Raw genomic sequence first — 16,329 nt, 5'->3', positions numbered from 1 at the left:
ATACGGTTTCCAGGAAACGGCCATTTTATATTTATTTCTTATGAAGTATAAGATTTTTTAACATATTGATTATTTATCATTTTGCAGAAAAAATATTATATAAAATATAACACTAGGGATTGCAATATTGGTATTTCAAAACTGGAAACACCGGTTTAAAAAAACAGACAATAACGATTTATATTCTTTATTGAAAGTGGAAATAAAAGGTTTAACAGGACAAACGTCAGCATCTCTATCATATCTTATATTTACATATTTTGAAAGATTTACATGTATTTACCTATTTAGATATTTTTGGTAGAGACTTCTGTTTACTCCATGAGATATTTCACGAATACCAGTATTCAACAGGAAATACCAAAATACTGGTATTAGTATTTTCTTTCGGTATTATAACCCCTGTCACTCCTCAGTAGAAATATTGGCTATCAGAGAATCTCTCGAGTGGGCACTGAAAAGATTAAAGTTCCACAGATACAACTATGTTAACATATTCTCAGATAGCCAATCCAGTCTGGTAGCTCTTCAAAACCCATCATCCATACTATATACTATCAACACAGCTTCGAATGATAGGAACAAACCCTAGATTCTTCTGGATAAGAAGTCACACGGGGATAGCCACAAACGAGGAAGCTGATAAATACGCCAAACAAGCCACAACAGATAAAAGACCTTCAACCTACGCAAAACAAAAACTAAACGAAGACACAATAGAGCTATGGAACCAAAGATACACAACATCCGCCACAGGATCAATAACGCAGAAATTTATTCCAAACATAAACTCTGCCATCACTCTTGCCAGGAACATAAAAATATTACACGAACTCACACAGATACTAACAGGCTAACGGTGGGATCTTATCTAAAAAAGATTTAAATTGAGGGATGATGACTGTTGTCCATGTGACGGCAACACATCTCAAACTATGTGGTATGTCATCAACGACTGCCCTTTACTATAAAGGGAGCGATGGACTCTCAGGACTCGGTGTAGACAGCATAATCATGAAATCGACCTCCAAAAGCCTCACGAAGTACTTAGCAATAGAACAACACAAGAACACTACACAAAATATTTAATCCTGGCCATAAAGAAGATTAAAGATATAAATGGAAGAACCTTATTAGCCCATATTAATGCAACTAACCCAACCTTGTACGAAAAAGCAAGGGCATAGTTATTAATATTAAAAAAAAAACCTATCACTTAGTACCTAGTGGCTTAAGTTTTTCAAGGAGACATCAAAATCTGTACAAACAAAAATAATAGATTAACCAAATACGTAAATTTGTCAATCTACTTACACAAATTAAGTAAACGCAGTATAACTTTGTAAGTCACTTACTGGCATCTACTAAACTGACCCACTTTGGGGAATTGGTCAAGCCCGGCTTGTTGACGTTGTCATTACTGTGAAATATTTGTAATTTGCACTAATAATAATTTTAAGTTATATTTTATAAATTAATGTTAAAATTAGTTTTAAGGCTTGTTTATACTTTTACCGGAACGTTAAGTGGTTCCAAATTCCGAGAATTCAGGCTCAAGAATAGAGCGGTGTTGTACTGTTACGTCCCTTAGGGAAGAAGGCAAAGGAATCAGGGTGTGACCGTATTGAAAGGCACCCGAGGTGGTATGCTGGTGTTCAAATTTATTTAAGAAAACAAAACATTATGTACATAACAACAGATTTATACTATAACAAATATTATTCTCATAAGAGAGAAGAAGAAAATAATAATAATAAAAATAATATAAATAATTTTATAAAATAAAATAAAAACAAAAGAACAAAGTGCAAAGTACATTATTGAATATGTCTATGTCTTTGAGGAGCGCATTTACTAGTCGTGCACCCCTCGCTAATGGTACTTGATAGGCTTGACTCGAGAAAACAGTTCCGACCCAGAATAGCTCATGGCTACGACCACGTAGGTAATTGACAGGAGCATATAAATTATTTTTTTTAGCCCACCAGGATTAGAATCTATCCCTCGTGATAGCAGACAAAAATATCTATTCTGATTAACTAAGAGCAAATGTTACTCAGAGTATTGTGGCAATTGTTACTACCAGAGATACCGGATCGAATATTGGATTTTGCTAACAGTGCCAATAGCCATGATGATTTTTTTTGGCATTCTTAAAGCGATGTTTGCATTCATACACCTACACTACACTTCATCAGAAAATATATCATCTCTTGATAATGTCCTCTGCAACTAGCCCGAAACATCGAGAATAATTTACAAGATAAAAATAACTTTTTATATAGGTACAACGATTTTAAATTTTCTGTTGAATTATTATGCTCAATGTGCTCAAACTTCTACTTGATATAAAGTAAATAAAAAACAAACAAACAAACAAATATAGAATACTGAAATGTCATTTTATTTTGATTTCCATAGTAAAGCACGTATATATTAATAATTTAGTTGCTAGAACCACCCCCTTAGCAACCAATAATAGTTTTTTTATAATTTTTACGTATTTTTCTGAAATAACTTTCCATACAAAACAGAATTAACTGAACATGAATTCAATTCTGCTTAAAGATGGTTAAAAGTATTAAAAGAATGCATTGGCATCGTGTTCTGATATATTCTAAAAGTTTCAAATGTCTAGCTAGTCAGGAAGTTAGTTAAAAATCGATTGCAAGATTTGTATTGGATAAACAACCACGGACAAACAAGAAAACGAGCTAATAAAAACGTTGTAAAAAGTACAAACGGTGGAAACCCAAAAATCTATTACGATATAAATGAGAACTTTGCCATTCTGGCATTGTTGACCTGTGTGTCCCTGATAGTGATAACTATCTTAAAAATAGAGAGAATCAGTTGTTTATTCTCCCAAGATGCAGAACCAACTTGCCACTGGTGATGCCAATTGGGAGGGCGATAACTATATTCAACCAAATTGCTTCGGGTGTTGATATATTCCACTTGCGTGAGGTGAGTTTAGGTGGACTATATTTTATAAATTCTTAAAATAAGGCATCATTAGCAAACTCGGTGTACTTCTTTGAACTTCTATAAATAGATGTGTTCTCTTTTTATATTTTAATTTTCATCGCATTTATTACTTTTAATAATAATGTTTCATGTCATGTTGTGAACGTGCTAGACTTATAATTTGTAATATCCACAATATGTTTAAAAAAAATTTAATAGATAGCCGACTCCGCAAAAAATATTCGTCAAGCGTTCGTGATATTTTAAATTTCCACTAACAAAAAATATGTTTTATTTTTATTTTGCCCAGAGATTGTAAGTGTTGTTTCCAATTATTGTAGAATCGTTTTGAAAGAACTATTTTACACCTGTTACACGCGTGCATTTAAATGCACATTTCACGTGAATGCACCCGAGGCAAAATTGCAAGCAACATACGGTGCATGTTCGCGAATTCACAGGCGCGCTTTGATTGAAGCTATGGTTTATTTCTGTTCTTTTTTCAAACACAGTTTTTTTGAAATTGGAACATTTAAAATAAAAAATGAAAACTTGCACTACAGAGCGTAAACGCGATTCTCTTGTGAAATGTTTTATCACCTGTACACGTGCATAGATTTTCTGGCACCAATAAAACTATCGCGATAATAACTGTGTACACGTAAAAGTGCTGACTGTCTCAATCTTCAAGCGTAAACGAGACGCGATGCTGTCATTTTAAGGTGCTATTTGACTGTGAAAAATTGTTAACGTCAAAATGCTTTGCGCTGTGTAGTTCGTATTTTTTGCCACCAGGTTCGCCACTATCGTTATACTGCGCAGGCACATATATTGCACAAATTGAAACTGTCGCGTGAAAATTTAGTAGCTTCAGAACTTTTTTGATCCATGCATGCAATCTTTACACTGCGGTTGGCACTATGTATTTTCTACAAGAATGTTGTCTATTATCTATGGTCTGCAGGTTGGGTTCTGTTCAAAATATTATCTATGGATGTAATATCGCAAGTAATTTTAACGTAAGCACACGTATAATATTTATTGAAATTAGCATGAATAATAATTCAAAATACTAATACATTATAGTTGGCACTCTCCATTATAGAATTTACAGAGATAATGATTGTTCAAAATATTTTTCAAAATGACAAAACTATAGACCAAATTTGTCGCCGTGACAGAGTTATAGTACGCGACGTGCGTCTCAATATAATCACAAGTTTAGAGTCCATGTTTCACACACACACTCACACGTGAGCACTGGTAGTACACATTGTTTGAACACTGAAACTAAACTATGCTATATTATATCAGTAGCAGTGCCGTCCCTAGACAAAATGCCGCCCCTAAGCAGCGCCAATATGCCCCCCATTTTTATACAGTGTTTTTTACCATCCCTTCATGACTCCAATATCTAAGAAAAGTGTTGTATGGATACATTAGTAACAAAATATTATGTACTTACCACTAAATCTAATTTAAATGCCATCTCTACTTCAATAGATAATATTGCGGGTCCACGGTTTCAGATACATTTAAAAATACATCTGACAACTTTCAAAACTCGCGAGTGACTGGCAAAAATATTTGGATAAATTTATTAGATTATTATGTACCTACCTATAATTAAAATATAATTCGCAAATCTGCACGTGTCATTGCTGGTCTTCAAGGACGTGACGTCCAAGAATAACAGAAGTAAGCTAGACATCGCAAACTCGACAAAAAATTACATTACAGTTAAACCTTTCATGTTAATTAATAGAATTTGTTTCCAACCAGTGAGCTCATTGTTTAATGAAAAGATATTCCCGTTATTACTAAGTTTAGGTACCTATTTATATATATCTAATGATTCTCCTCGATTTGCCGCCCTTCGAGCAACTGCCGCCCCCAAGCGTACCCCCACGGGACGTCACTGATCAGTAGCAAAGGGTGGAGGTCGGCAGTTAAGATCCGCCATAAATAGGGCACATTAAATGTTGTTAGTTGTTTTTATTGAATTAAGACTACAATATATATTACTGTAAGCAACAAAATACAGTATAAATAAAAATCTAGCTAGGATTACTTTCAAGTATTGCAGCTCCATGTCGTGGCTTGATAATAGAGGGCTTTGCATGAAGCTGATATACGAGATGAATGAAAATATGGATTACATATAAAAACTTTTTTTTATAATGCCCGAGAATTATGACGCGGTCGCCTCGAGCTATGACGCTGACATGTTTTAAAATGTGTTTTTTTAAATCCACGTGTTTTGTTTTTATAACAATGATATTTTTTCAAAACTCTAACATGGAATAATATTTCTTGAATTACCTACCGGATGAATTTTGAATTATGTTTTATTGTATTGATAAAATACTCAAATTTGATTAACGTCAATGAGGTTAACATAATAATATTATGTTTATTTCATGATTTAATAAAATTTATATCGGTTTTAATGAAAACTCTGCAGAATTAAAGCATTATAATCTGGTTGTGCTTTTTGCAGTGGACTATAATTTGAAGATGATGGTGGATAACGTATCTGGGGGGAGGGGTATACAGGATACCAGATACTGACCTTTTATGTTGAGAGGACTGGCACGCGCTGGGGCCTTATGTTGTAACTTGCGAGTTGAAGTCTCCCGGTCAACATGACGTCATATGACATCATTGTGACATACTACCGGAGTGATAATAGCATTAGAGAAATTAACGCTACTCAAATACTGGCGTTATTCATTGTCCCCATACACAAATAGGTGTTTCAGCATAATAATATCTATGGTGAGCCGTGTGCTTGGGCAGCTCGCCTCGATGCGTGTATTGAGGTTACGTCACAATTACGTCATGTCGTCGGGTGACTTCATGTCACAAGTTATAACATAGGGCACCTGGTGCTGGTTCGGTGTTCACTGGTAAATCGACGACTCGAAATGTAACTCTCAGGGTTTCACTTTGGTTTTGGGATGAATGATGACGTTCACTCAAACCGTATCAAATTTAATAAATGGGTTACCTTATGGGTGAGACTGTAACAAGGTTTAATTCTCGAGTGTGGATAAATATGAGATAAACTTAAACACGAGTTAAAAATATGTTATTTTTCAATATACATTAAGTAAATAAAACGCGTATTCGATATTGGTAAAAATTAAATTGGGCGGGCTTTGTATTTCTTGCGCTGTAACTTTAATAAGCTGAAAAAACCTTGTTCGATGGCGATTGGCTTTTGAAATTATATCTTATATTCTGTTTTGTGGTTTATATTAACATGGCAAATTAGTTTTCAAACCCAATTAACTCAAAACTAATAAATTGCTCTGAATTAAATTTAATTATTATATGGTTTAGTTCAGGTTTCGTCCAAAGTCTCAGATACTAGCACTATTTTTTCTTAACCTTACGACAACAAGTTAAACTTGGTTTTCACATGTAGGTAGGATCGAATGCATTCCACACTTTGACGAGAAGCAGATAGGAATTTCGCCCCGAGGCGCATTATCTAACCGATTCAGCCCTGTCTGTAAGAGAAACCAGAACCGCACCGGAGAGGGAGGCGTTTGAGATGGGTTTGTAAGTGAAAATTTACCTACCCCCGCCCACACAGGTAATGATGTACGGTCCGCTCTCACCTGAGACAGGTAATTTTCAATCAGCAGGATAATCTGGCGACAAGCTCGCTGCACAGGAGGTAGGTGCAATCGTATCTTGAGAAACATTATTGACTGAATATCATTATTACGCTACCAACAATATTGATTATAACAATGTACGCACCTTTATTCTTATTTTTTACTCTGGGGTAAATACGTTTTCTCTATCTTTCATACAGTGTGGCCAGTAACGAAGGGTGGACGTAGGCTGTTTAGATCCGTCATAAATAGTGCACATTAAACTTTGTTAGTCATAGGTATTTTCTTCCAAGGTATTTTCTTCCAATATAAATAATACTTCCATTAAAGTTTATTATTTTAAGCCTGAGGGAATCTTTTCTATGAATATATTTGGAATTCAAGTACCGTGAAGTACCTCGAAATCGTCTCAATGTCAATCTCGACCATTGATATATTAAATCGACCAATTAAATTGTTCTCCATACAGACATTATTGAAATGAAAATGCTTTACTTAAGCACGGTAGTTAGTAATGGAAAGTGATTTTACACGTTTACCTTGAAATTAGTATTTGCAATTGCCGACAGATTACGGGTGAAAATCCATGTAGGTATAACATATTAATAAGATATAAATTATTTTAGGGTCCCCATCTCCACCATGTACCTATGTATGTACAGCCGTGGATAGGCAGCAGTAGTGAAGAGTGGAGGTAGGCTGTTAAGATTCCCCATAAATAGTGCACATTAAACTTTGTTAGTCATATTCATTTGTCTGTATTGAACTAAGACTACATTAAATTTACAAATGATGAGTGTTGTTTAGTTTTTAAACATCAATTAAACTCTGCCTAAACCAAAACATAATAGTTTTGGTATACTTTGGGCGATACAACAAAATTGTGCTTATTTGTTTTCGTTGGATTAAGAATACATATTACACATATTCTTGATTCTTTTTTTGTAATTCATTAAGCCCTGCCTACACCAAACTATAATAAATAACAATTAATATTATTCTATCTATAAAATATCCAAAGTTATATATGATTTAATTGCATTTTATAGATAGACGAATATTCTTTGACTATTCTTTATAATGGCTTGGTTTCGCAGGGTTTAATTGAATTTTAAAAACTAACCAACACCGTCTGTAAATTGTAGTACTGTTTCAATGAAAACAAATAGGTATGACTGGCAAAGTTTTGCGTGCACTGTTTATGGATGATCTTAACAGCATACCTCCACTTTTGGCCGTGAGTTTCCATATAATCATATACACCATAAGCGTGTCCGGAAACTTGTTCGCCGTATCACACTTCACCGTGAAATGTTGTATGGTCGTATATTGAAGAACGTCCAACCTCTTTGGGTCGTATAAATAGTACTGATATAAAATTGTCTAAATAAAACACGGTTCTTGTCGGTTTACACTTTACAGGAAGCCAGTAGCAAACAAATTTTTAAAATAGCCGATATACTTGATTATTTTGTTAGGTTACGTTAGGTTTTCATCATTTAATTCATGAATTTTGCCAAAATCAGCTATTAAAATTGAATTTATGTTCATATTTAATCTAATAAAATTGGAGACTGTATAGTATAGGTTATCTTTCCGATAATAAAGCTCACGGCAAACTGTGCCACGATGAAATGTTTTACGTACAATTTTACATGTAACCCGCCGTAACGGCATAATATGCTGAAAACAATGATATGGGTCTACTAAGAATATACAAAACTATGAAGTTTCTTTCTGGCAAAACTAATGAAGGTATCTGTTTCTAAGGTTATCAATAAAATACACCTTTCAACAAATAAAAAAAACGAAATAAATCGGTTTCGGCAAATCTATACAATTAGTTTCCCTGTCTCTTATATAAAACAAAACGCCAATTCTTATAATACAGTTTTTACGTGCTTTTATAACTTTACTGAAATGACAATATTAAAGGTAGTTTATACCCTAACTCCGTTCGGGTCTAAGACAATATCCAATAAGCTTTGAGAATCTATGATACAATAAACATTCATTTGACCACCATAATGCCAAGGCAAACTCATTTTTGTTTGAGTTGTTATACAAAAGTGGTGATACTCGAAATGAAACATGCAATAAGTATTAATTAGTCAATGTCTAAATTCCGAAACTATTATTAGTTAAGTCCATATTGACAATTGTATAGTACCTAGAGACAAATGAGTGATTTTTGCCCATTAAACATATGGTATTTTTAATGATTAAAACTTTTTTTTTGAGCATACATAATTTTGAAAAACACTTTCTGAGAAAATATATTACAACCAATAGAAAACATCTTTTTGGAAAAAGTAAGCCACCCCCGCAGGGAATCGAACCCTGCATCTCTCGGGTTTACGTCCCATCCGCTCATTACTTCTAGTATGCAGGGAGATGCTAGGTATGTTCAATAATTAGAATGGTACATTCTTAAATCTTGTGAATTATACGTTGAATAAAATAGTTATTTTTTTTTTGTTAATGAAGATAATATGAATTACTAATATTTGTCATGCCATAGCGTACATCAATGGATTTTTAACATACTAATAACTAATTTTCATCAAATGTGTACAGAATTACTGTAAACCACCTCTCGCTTACAGGGTTTATTTTATGTCATCATCACCATCAGCCTGTATCTATCCACTGCTGGATGAAGGCCTCTTCAAGCTGCTTCCACTTCTCTTGGTCCTATGCGTTGCGTTGCCACGTACTTCCTCAGAACTTTATCATTTCATCGATCCAGCGACCTCTAGGTCTACCTTGCGGTCGTTTTACCACTGGAAGACTAAATTTGTCCAACGATCGTCTCTTTTTCTTGCTATGTGTCCAGCACATCTCCATTTGAGGCTTTTAATAAACTCATCGCAAACCCTTGTCCGCTTCCTTATCCACTCATTCCTCTTTTTGTCCTTTCGCGTTATGCCCAGCATGCACCTCTCCATTCCGCGTTGTGTTATTCTAAGTTTCTGGATCTCTATTATACTTAGAGTCCATGTTTCACACGCATTTGATGTAATGGTGTTAATTCTTACAAATATAGAACATATTTACTTTTACTTTTGTATGGTAACCAATTCAACCATCTTGAAAATATCATCCTAAAATTGAATGGTGTCAGATTCTTCTTCAGATCTTCCAGATAGTTGCTTTTAAATGACATTAACACTGTTCCAAATTGATTTCGTCGTGACCGCAATACCTGAAGAATCTGTCTTGCCTCTTCTTCTTCTTCGATGGCACTACAGCTCAATTAGAGCCCTGGCTTCCTCCACCACCATCCTTTGGCTGGTATGGTCCTCCCCACGTCTTTTCCAGTTACCGATTTTTAGCAGCTGGTTGGCATCTTTTGTAACGTTATCATCCCATCGTGTGCGTGGCTTTCTCACTGGCCTTTTCCCCTGGGTTTCCTTCGAGTATCTTCTTCGGTATCCGTGACTCAGGCATGCGTTGGACATGGCTTGCCCAGTTGAGTCTCTGGAGTTTTATGAAGGTGGAGAGTTTTGAATCTTGGTATAAGCTCTATAGTTCAGTGTTGTCTGTCTTTCCTTTACTTTACAATAATTAGAGATTGTGATCGACAATTTATTATTCTCGAGAAATCAATAAACTGTAGCTGTAGTATAGTAGCGATCAAATATCTATTGTTTAATGTATCAAATTATTCTGCAATAATATATTCTCAGCGAATCAATTTCCAGTAAACAAATCTTAGCTAGATCAGCAAGTTGATTGGCAATATTAGATACGGTATATTATTACATCATATCACAGCACATTATATCATTACGGTGTATTAGCCGAATAATCATTTTTCATGATATCCTATTTTCTTACGACGGTAATAATAAATAATATTTCACAAGCTACTCGATTTAAAACGCTGACTCTATAATTAGTCCAATATAATTATGTACCAGAATTTAATGTTAATGTATTACTTTTTATTGTATAAATAACGAAGAATAATTTTTCTAAATGTCACTCGAATCCAAGTACCTAGCTCGTAACTATCTCAGTAGATTATATGTACTATCATTGTATAATATACTATTGTACCGATACGCTGCTTATAAATCTCACCCTGCTACATCGTAGACTTCATTATCATCATCCTCAACCCACACATCGAACACCACAGTAGTGACCTAATAAAACCAATCTCGAATCGAGAACTCACAAGCTCTACTTACAACACAAAACTAACATTATGTATATTTTTTACAGACTAGCAGCTCTTCTTACAAGGCTTTTTGAAGAATCAAGTCAATTTGGTAAGTGATTTCATTAAAGCTTTAAGTTCATCTCAATATGATTTATTTATCTTATTATTGTTATAATGAACGCCATTTTTGACAATCCGTAATCTTAGTATTACTGCACCTACCATAGAACAACAGAAAGATATAATGATAACTGCTGGGTGTACTTCAGAGACTGGTCAATAGTACTGCGAAGGGGTGAGTCTATAAAGATGGTCATGAATACGTGTATTAAATAAGGCTCTAAGTATCAAAAAGTAGTATTGCCCGTAGTTACAAAATACCGAGTCATTGCAGTAAAACTTCATGAAGCAGACCTTTTGAAAAATGTAGTTTTACAGTGTGAAGCAATCACGGCAGCTTCTATAATTTTATGTATTAAGAACTCGCAAGTATCAACACACCATCGTCAGCTATTTTATATTGAATGCCGTTGACCACTGCAGTGCTACTTACACCATTATAAATAAAACACGCCAACGGACTTACAACGTCGACAGGTTTAATTATTTTGCTGTATTTTTTTGACTTGGTTGAGGCACTTAGACTATAGTTGAAGTTGTTGGCGTTGGTATGTAGAATATTTTTCTATAAAAATGTCAGTTTTTATGTGTTTGGTACTTAGCGCCTTAATTAATACACGTGTTCATATGTAATGCAATAGCTAGCAATATCCAGTATTAAAACTGGTAGTCATCTAAGACAGTCTCCATTATTATTCTTCAATTTAAACAAACTAATTATATTTGGCTAAGGATACTAAGACGTACAAAATTAAACAATATCACTTGTTTTTTACCATCACAAAGAAATATGTCATTTTCCGTTCGTCGTGAAAATGAGTTTAAACTGAAGAGTTTTGATCTTATTTTGACACTCATCATCAAACTATTCTACTGGTCTGTGCAAAGAGTCTACAGCGCAACGGTTAGATGAATCTACGGTACAGTTTAAAACGCAACGCGTCACATTCTCATACCGTGTAAATAACTATCTGTACGATGGTAAGGAGAAAAATATGTCTTAGTTTAAAGCGTGGGGATTCACTTTTTTTATTTCTCTCACTCCTGCAACACGCTCTGATTGATACAATACAAATCAAGTGATATGACAAGGACGTGGTTAAATTGAAAACGACTTTCCATTAAGCCAATAAAAATATCAATGGTGAATGTTACCCTTCAAAATTTCACTGATATATTATTATATTGCAACTGAATTTACATGCTTTTTACATTTTCATTTACAATTTATATCGACTCTAGAAAGGAAAAGGGGCGTAATCCAAAAAAAATAATATTTGACAGGAGGCACAAAAACGTTTTTGTTATGGTTTTCGTCAAAGTTAAAATAATAAATAGACATAACCTTGAAGTGCATGCTAATCAATAATTAAATTTTTATTTCCCTAAGCTGATATTAATTATTGAGTTAATTAAATAAAAACAAATATGATGGTTAAGTCGTTTTACCCACTTCACTTCCTTTTTTTACAAATTGCCAGTTAAATTTAGATAATCGGTATTTTCAGCTTACATTCTTTGGGCACAACGTGTACTTAAGTCGTGCACAACGTTATTATCCAATAAAACCTATTTTGAAAAAACTGAGGGTTACGTCCTATTTCCTTTATACAGTTGATATGTAACCATGGGAAAAATTAGATAAAACATAATTATTGATTATCTTCATGTTAAGTATCTTCACCAAATTATATTTTTTATGCAGATGTGAGGGGAGATACATGTTAAGTAACTTGGGGGATATTATAGTGTGTTGAGCAATTTTACACTTTTTCTATTATGGCAACTATGCACTGGGGTGTAGTGCTGTGGTTTTAAGATTGGTTTGCTTTACCGTGTTAAAATAAACACTTTTTAGTATCTACTAGTATACTACAATGACGTCCTCATTCATATTTTAATGGGGTCGTGTAAGGGAACAAAATGATAGTCTCATTATAGTTTGACAGCTGATTACAGTGCAGTAATAGCATATCAAAAAAGTAATATGTTATTAAAGAGATTTAACTGTAATTAAAATGGGGATAGAATCTAGTATATAGTAATCTACTGTAACCTTAGGCAACATATATAATTAATCAAAAAGTAGAAAAGTAATGGATGAGAAAGAACCATACAGCTATGTGTTGCTGCCAGGTTGATGCAGATTCGATTAAAGCTTGCCTAACCATAATAGATATAAAAATAGGGTACAGTTCGGTTATGAGGAAAACAGCGGAAAACACATTTTGTAAATAGCCGATATACTGAATTATTTGTTAAGTTAACCTAACCTAATTCAACCTAACCTAACCTAAACTAACCCAAACTAACAAGTAATCCAGTATATCGGGTATTTTCAAAATGTGTTTACCGCTGTATTCCTCATAACCGAACTGTACCAAAAATAGATGTTTGTTTTAATGGCATTTTTTCAGATATTCTTATAGACAAAAGAATATTTTTATGAAATATATATTTTAATTTGCTTTAGGCATGGTTTAATTGAATTTTAAAAAAACTATAGAATACCTCCTGCAAATTGTATTCTTAGTTCAATGAAAACAAATAAGTATATTTTGACAAAGTTTTGTGTGCAGCATATATATAAAATGTTAACACCCTACCTCATGGCCCCCATATAATGAAGCGGGCCCCCAGACTAGGATCTTTGTCGGGTCCCCCTACTTATCGCTAAAGTTAAAGGCAGTATGATGACCTACAGTAGCGTTTTCCAAATGGTATTCATGGTAAAATTATGGGTATTTGGTGTATGTTTAGTACTTAAATCCACTTGAATTATGGAGTTGTCGAATATTTACAAACAATTAAAAAATGCATCGTATCACCACATAGTTTAAATTTAAAAATATTAACATTATTGAAATAAAATAACCCGCAGGCGACTTTTTTTTACTGTTAGATCAAATTTATGGTGTGCTTTTATTTCATTTATCTGGTCGACTCGCAACGCCGGGCCCTCCATGAGACCGGACCCCAGGCTAGAGTCCTGTCAGCCTCCCCCTTGTAAGGTCCATGGCATTCCTCCACCCTTCGCCACTGCAGGTGATACTGCCATTTACTAGTATACTATATACAAATAGGTTTGAAAAATAATTACTGTAGTTTACAAATTATCTAACAAAAAATATATTTACTTATAAGCATGCTTCGTAACTTTAAAACAATTTAATTACATATTTTGCTGACTAAACAGGATAATTTTTAATTAATTAATATTGTTTTCCCACTGCCTTAATATAACTACTAAGAATAACATTTTTTCAACGTATATATTAGAAGAAAATGTTGAAAATGTCTCTTCTCTTTCTTCATTATACGCTCTAGTATTTCAGCAGAATGTCAAGAATTTAGCGAATCACTGGCTTATATTATATACATCCAGGTGTCGTGACGTCACATTACAGAGTCGAACTGAGAATATAACTAGAGTATTTTTTAAACGGAAACCTCAATAAAATGCAATTAATCGCACAGTTACTAATAAAATAATATGCAAATCTTTTTCTATTAAATATAAATTAAATTTTCGTTTAGTAGTTCTTTTATTCTTAGCTGGCTCTCATGTCTAATCTCGCCTCGTTTGACGCACAGCCATAAATCAAACCTTCCAAGTATGTCACTCCGATGTTAAATATGAAGACCGCGCACTAACCTAACCTTACCTAACCTAACGACAGGTGCGTAACCTCTCGAAACGTATAAATATATTATTTGGATGCAGTGACCGGCGAGCCAGTATAGGAATGGTTAATTCGTAGGTGTGCGTATGCGATCTGGCGGCGTCGACTTTTTGCTAGTTGCTAGCAGCACTAGATTTTTTTTTTTAATTAAAAAGTCGCATTCCACCAATATACGGTGCTCCATTATTTGGCAACGTGTGTTTTGTGAATAACGATGATGTCGCATCGACGTATTCGATACGTTGCAGACGAGCTTATATAACGAATATCGATATAACGAAGCCGGCTTATATAACGAATATCAAAAGTTTGCATTAGAATATTGAAGAATGAAAAAGAGTAATCGTTTATTTGTATACATACTATTTTTTTTAAACTACATCCGATTCCAAGAAGAACATAATTTTCTTCTTATGTAACTACATTGAGTGGTGGTTTGTATTGTGAATTTTGTTTTTGCGAGAAATAGATGTTAACCATTCGCTCAACTTATTAGGTCCATACTCTGACTGCAAACTCTCACTGAAAAATAATATATCCTGAATCAGGACTCGAACTTTGGACCCACGACATTATAAGCTAACGCGTAAGCCGCTTGGCCATCGTAGGGCCCTACTACCTAGTATACGTCAGTGGTGAAGGGTGGACGTAGACGTGACTCTGTCAGTCATCTTTATTTGTTTTCATTGGGCAGTGTTGACCTGTGTGTCCCTGATAGTGATAACTATCTTTTAAATAGAGAGTATCAGTTGTTTATTCTCCCAAGGTGCAGAACCAACCTGCCACTAGTAATGCCAATTGGGACGGCGATAACTATGTTCAACCAAATTACCTCGGGTGTTAATATATTCCACTTGCGTCAGGTGAGTTAAGGTGGACGCTATTTTATAAATTCTTACAATAGGGCCTCCTTAGCAAACTCGGTATAGGTACTTCTTTGAACATCTATAGATGTATAATTGTATTTTCACTGCTTTTGTTTGTTTATATTTTAATATTTTCATTTTTATCGTTTTTATTACTTTTTTCATTATAATAATGTTTCATGTCATGTTGTAAACGTCTTAAACTTATAATTTGTAATGTCCACAATATGATAAAAAAATAAATTGAAATCACCATGTCACAGTTAGTTATAACTAAAGTGTAATAATAACAAGATAAAAAGAACTTTTTATATACAACGTTTTTAAATTTTCTGTTGAATCATATAAACTTGACTTGACTAGCTTAAACGATCAAAAAATATTGTACTTGATAGAAATACTGAATAAATATAGAATACTGAAATGTCGTTTTGACATTTCATATTGATTTCCATAGTAACGCACGTATATATTAATAATTTAGTTGCTAGGACCACCCCCTTAGCTACCAATAATAGTCTTTTACTTTTTACAGATTTTTCTGAAATAACTTTCCATACAAAACAGAATTAACTGAAAATGAATTCAATTCTACTTAAAGATGGCTAAAAATATTAAAAGAATGCATTGGCATAGTGTTATGATATATTCTAAAAGTTTCAAATATCTAGCTAGTCGGGAAGTTAGTTAAAAATCAATTGCAAGATTTGTACTGGATAAACAACCACCGGGCAAACAAGAACACGACCTGATAAAAACGTTGTAAACAAATCGGATCTACACCCACGATTGCCGAGTGGCTTAAATGCCGGCCTATAGAGTCGAGGGTCCCAGGTTTGAATCCTGGGTCTGGCAAGTACACATATTGTTTTTCAATTTGTGTATGAGTCAGAGTATGG

The 16,329-nt window shown here is 33.9% G+C and overlaps 1 protein-coding gene across 1 annotated transcript in view; it reads left to right on the top strand.

Annotated features, from left to right (window-relative positions):
- Nucleotides 1–16,329, top strand: part of Dh44 (corticotropin-releasing diuretic hormone 44) — a 311,030-nt gene that overhangs the window by 216,046 nt on the left and 78,655 nt on the right. The window contains exon 3 of the mRNA XM_085951222.1: nucleotides 10,824–10,870. The gene's annotated coding sequence lies outside the window, so the exon portion shown is untranslated. The remainder of the gene's footprint in view (nucleotides 1–10,823; nucleotides 10,871–16,329) is intronic.

Source organism: Rhyacophila brunnea, unplaced genomic scaffold (assembly GCF_057557595.1).
Source record: "Rhyacophila brunnea isolate RB1 unplaced genomic scaffold, BYU_Rbru_1.0 scaffold_24, whole genome shotgun sequence".
Lineage (NCBI taxonomy): Eukaryota > Metazoa > Arthropoda > Insecta > Trichoptera > Rhyacophilidae > Rhyacophila > Rhyacophila brunnea.
Note: the sequence above shows the minus strand (reverse complement) of the source record. Positions and strands in the feature narration are given on the sequence as shown.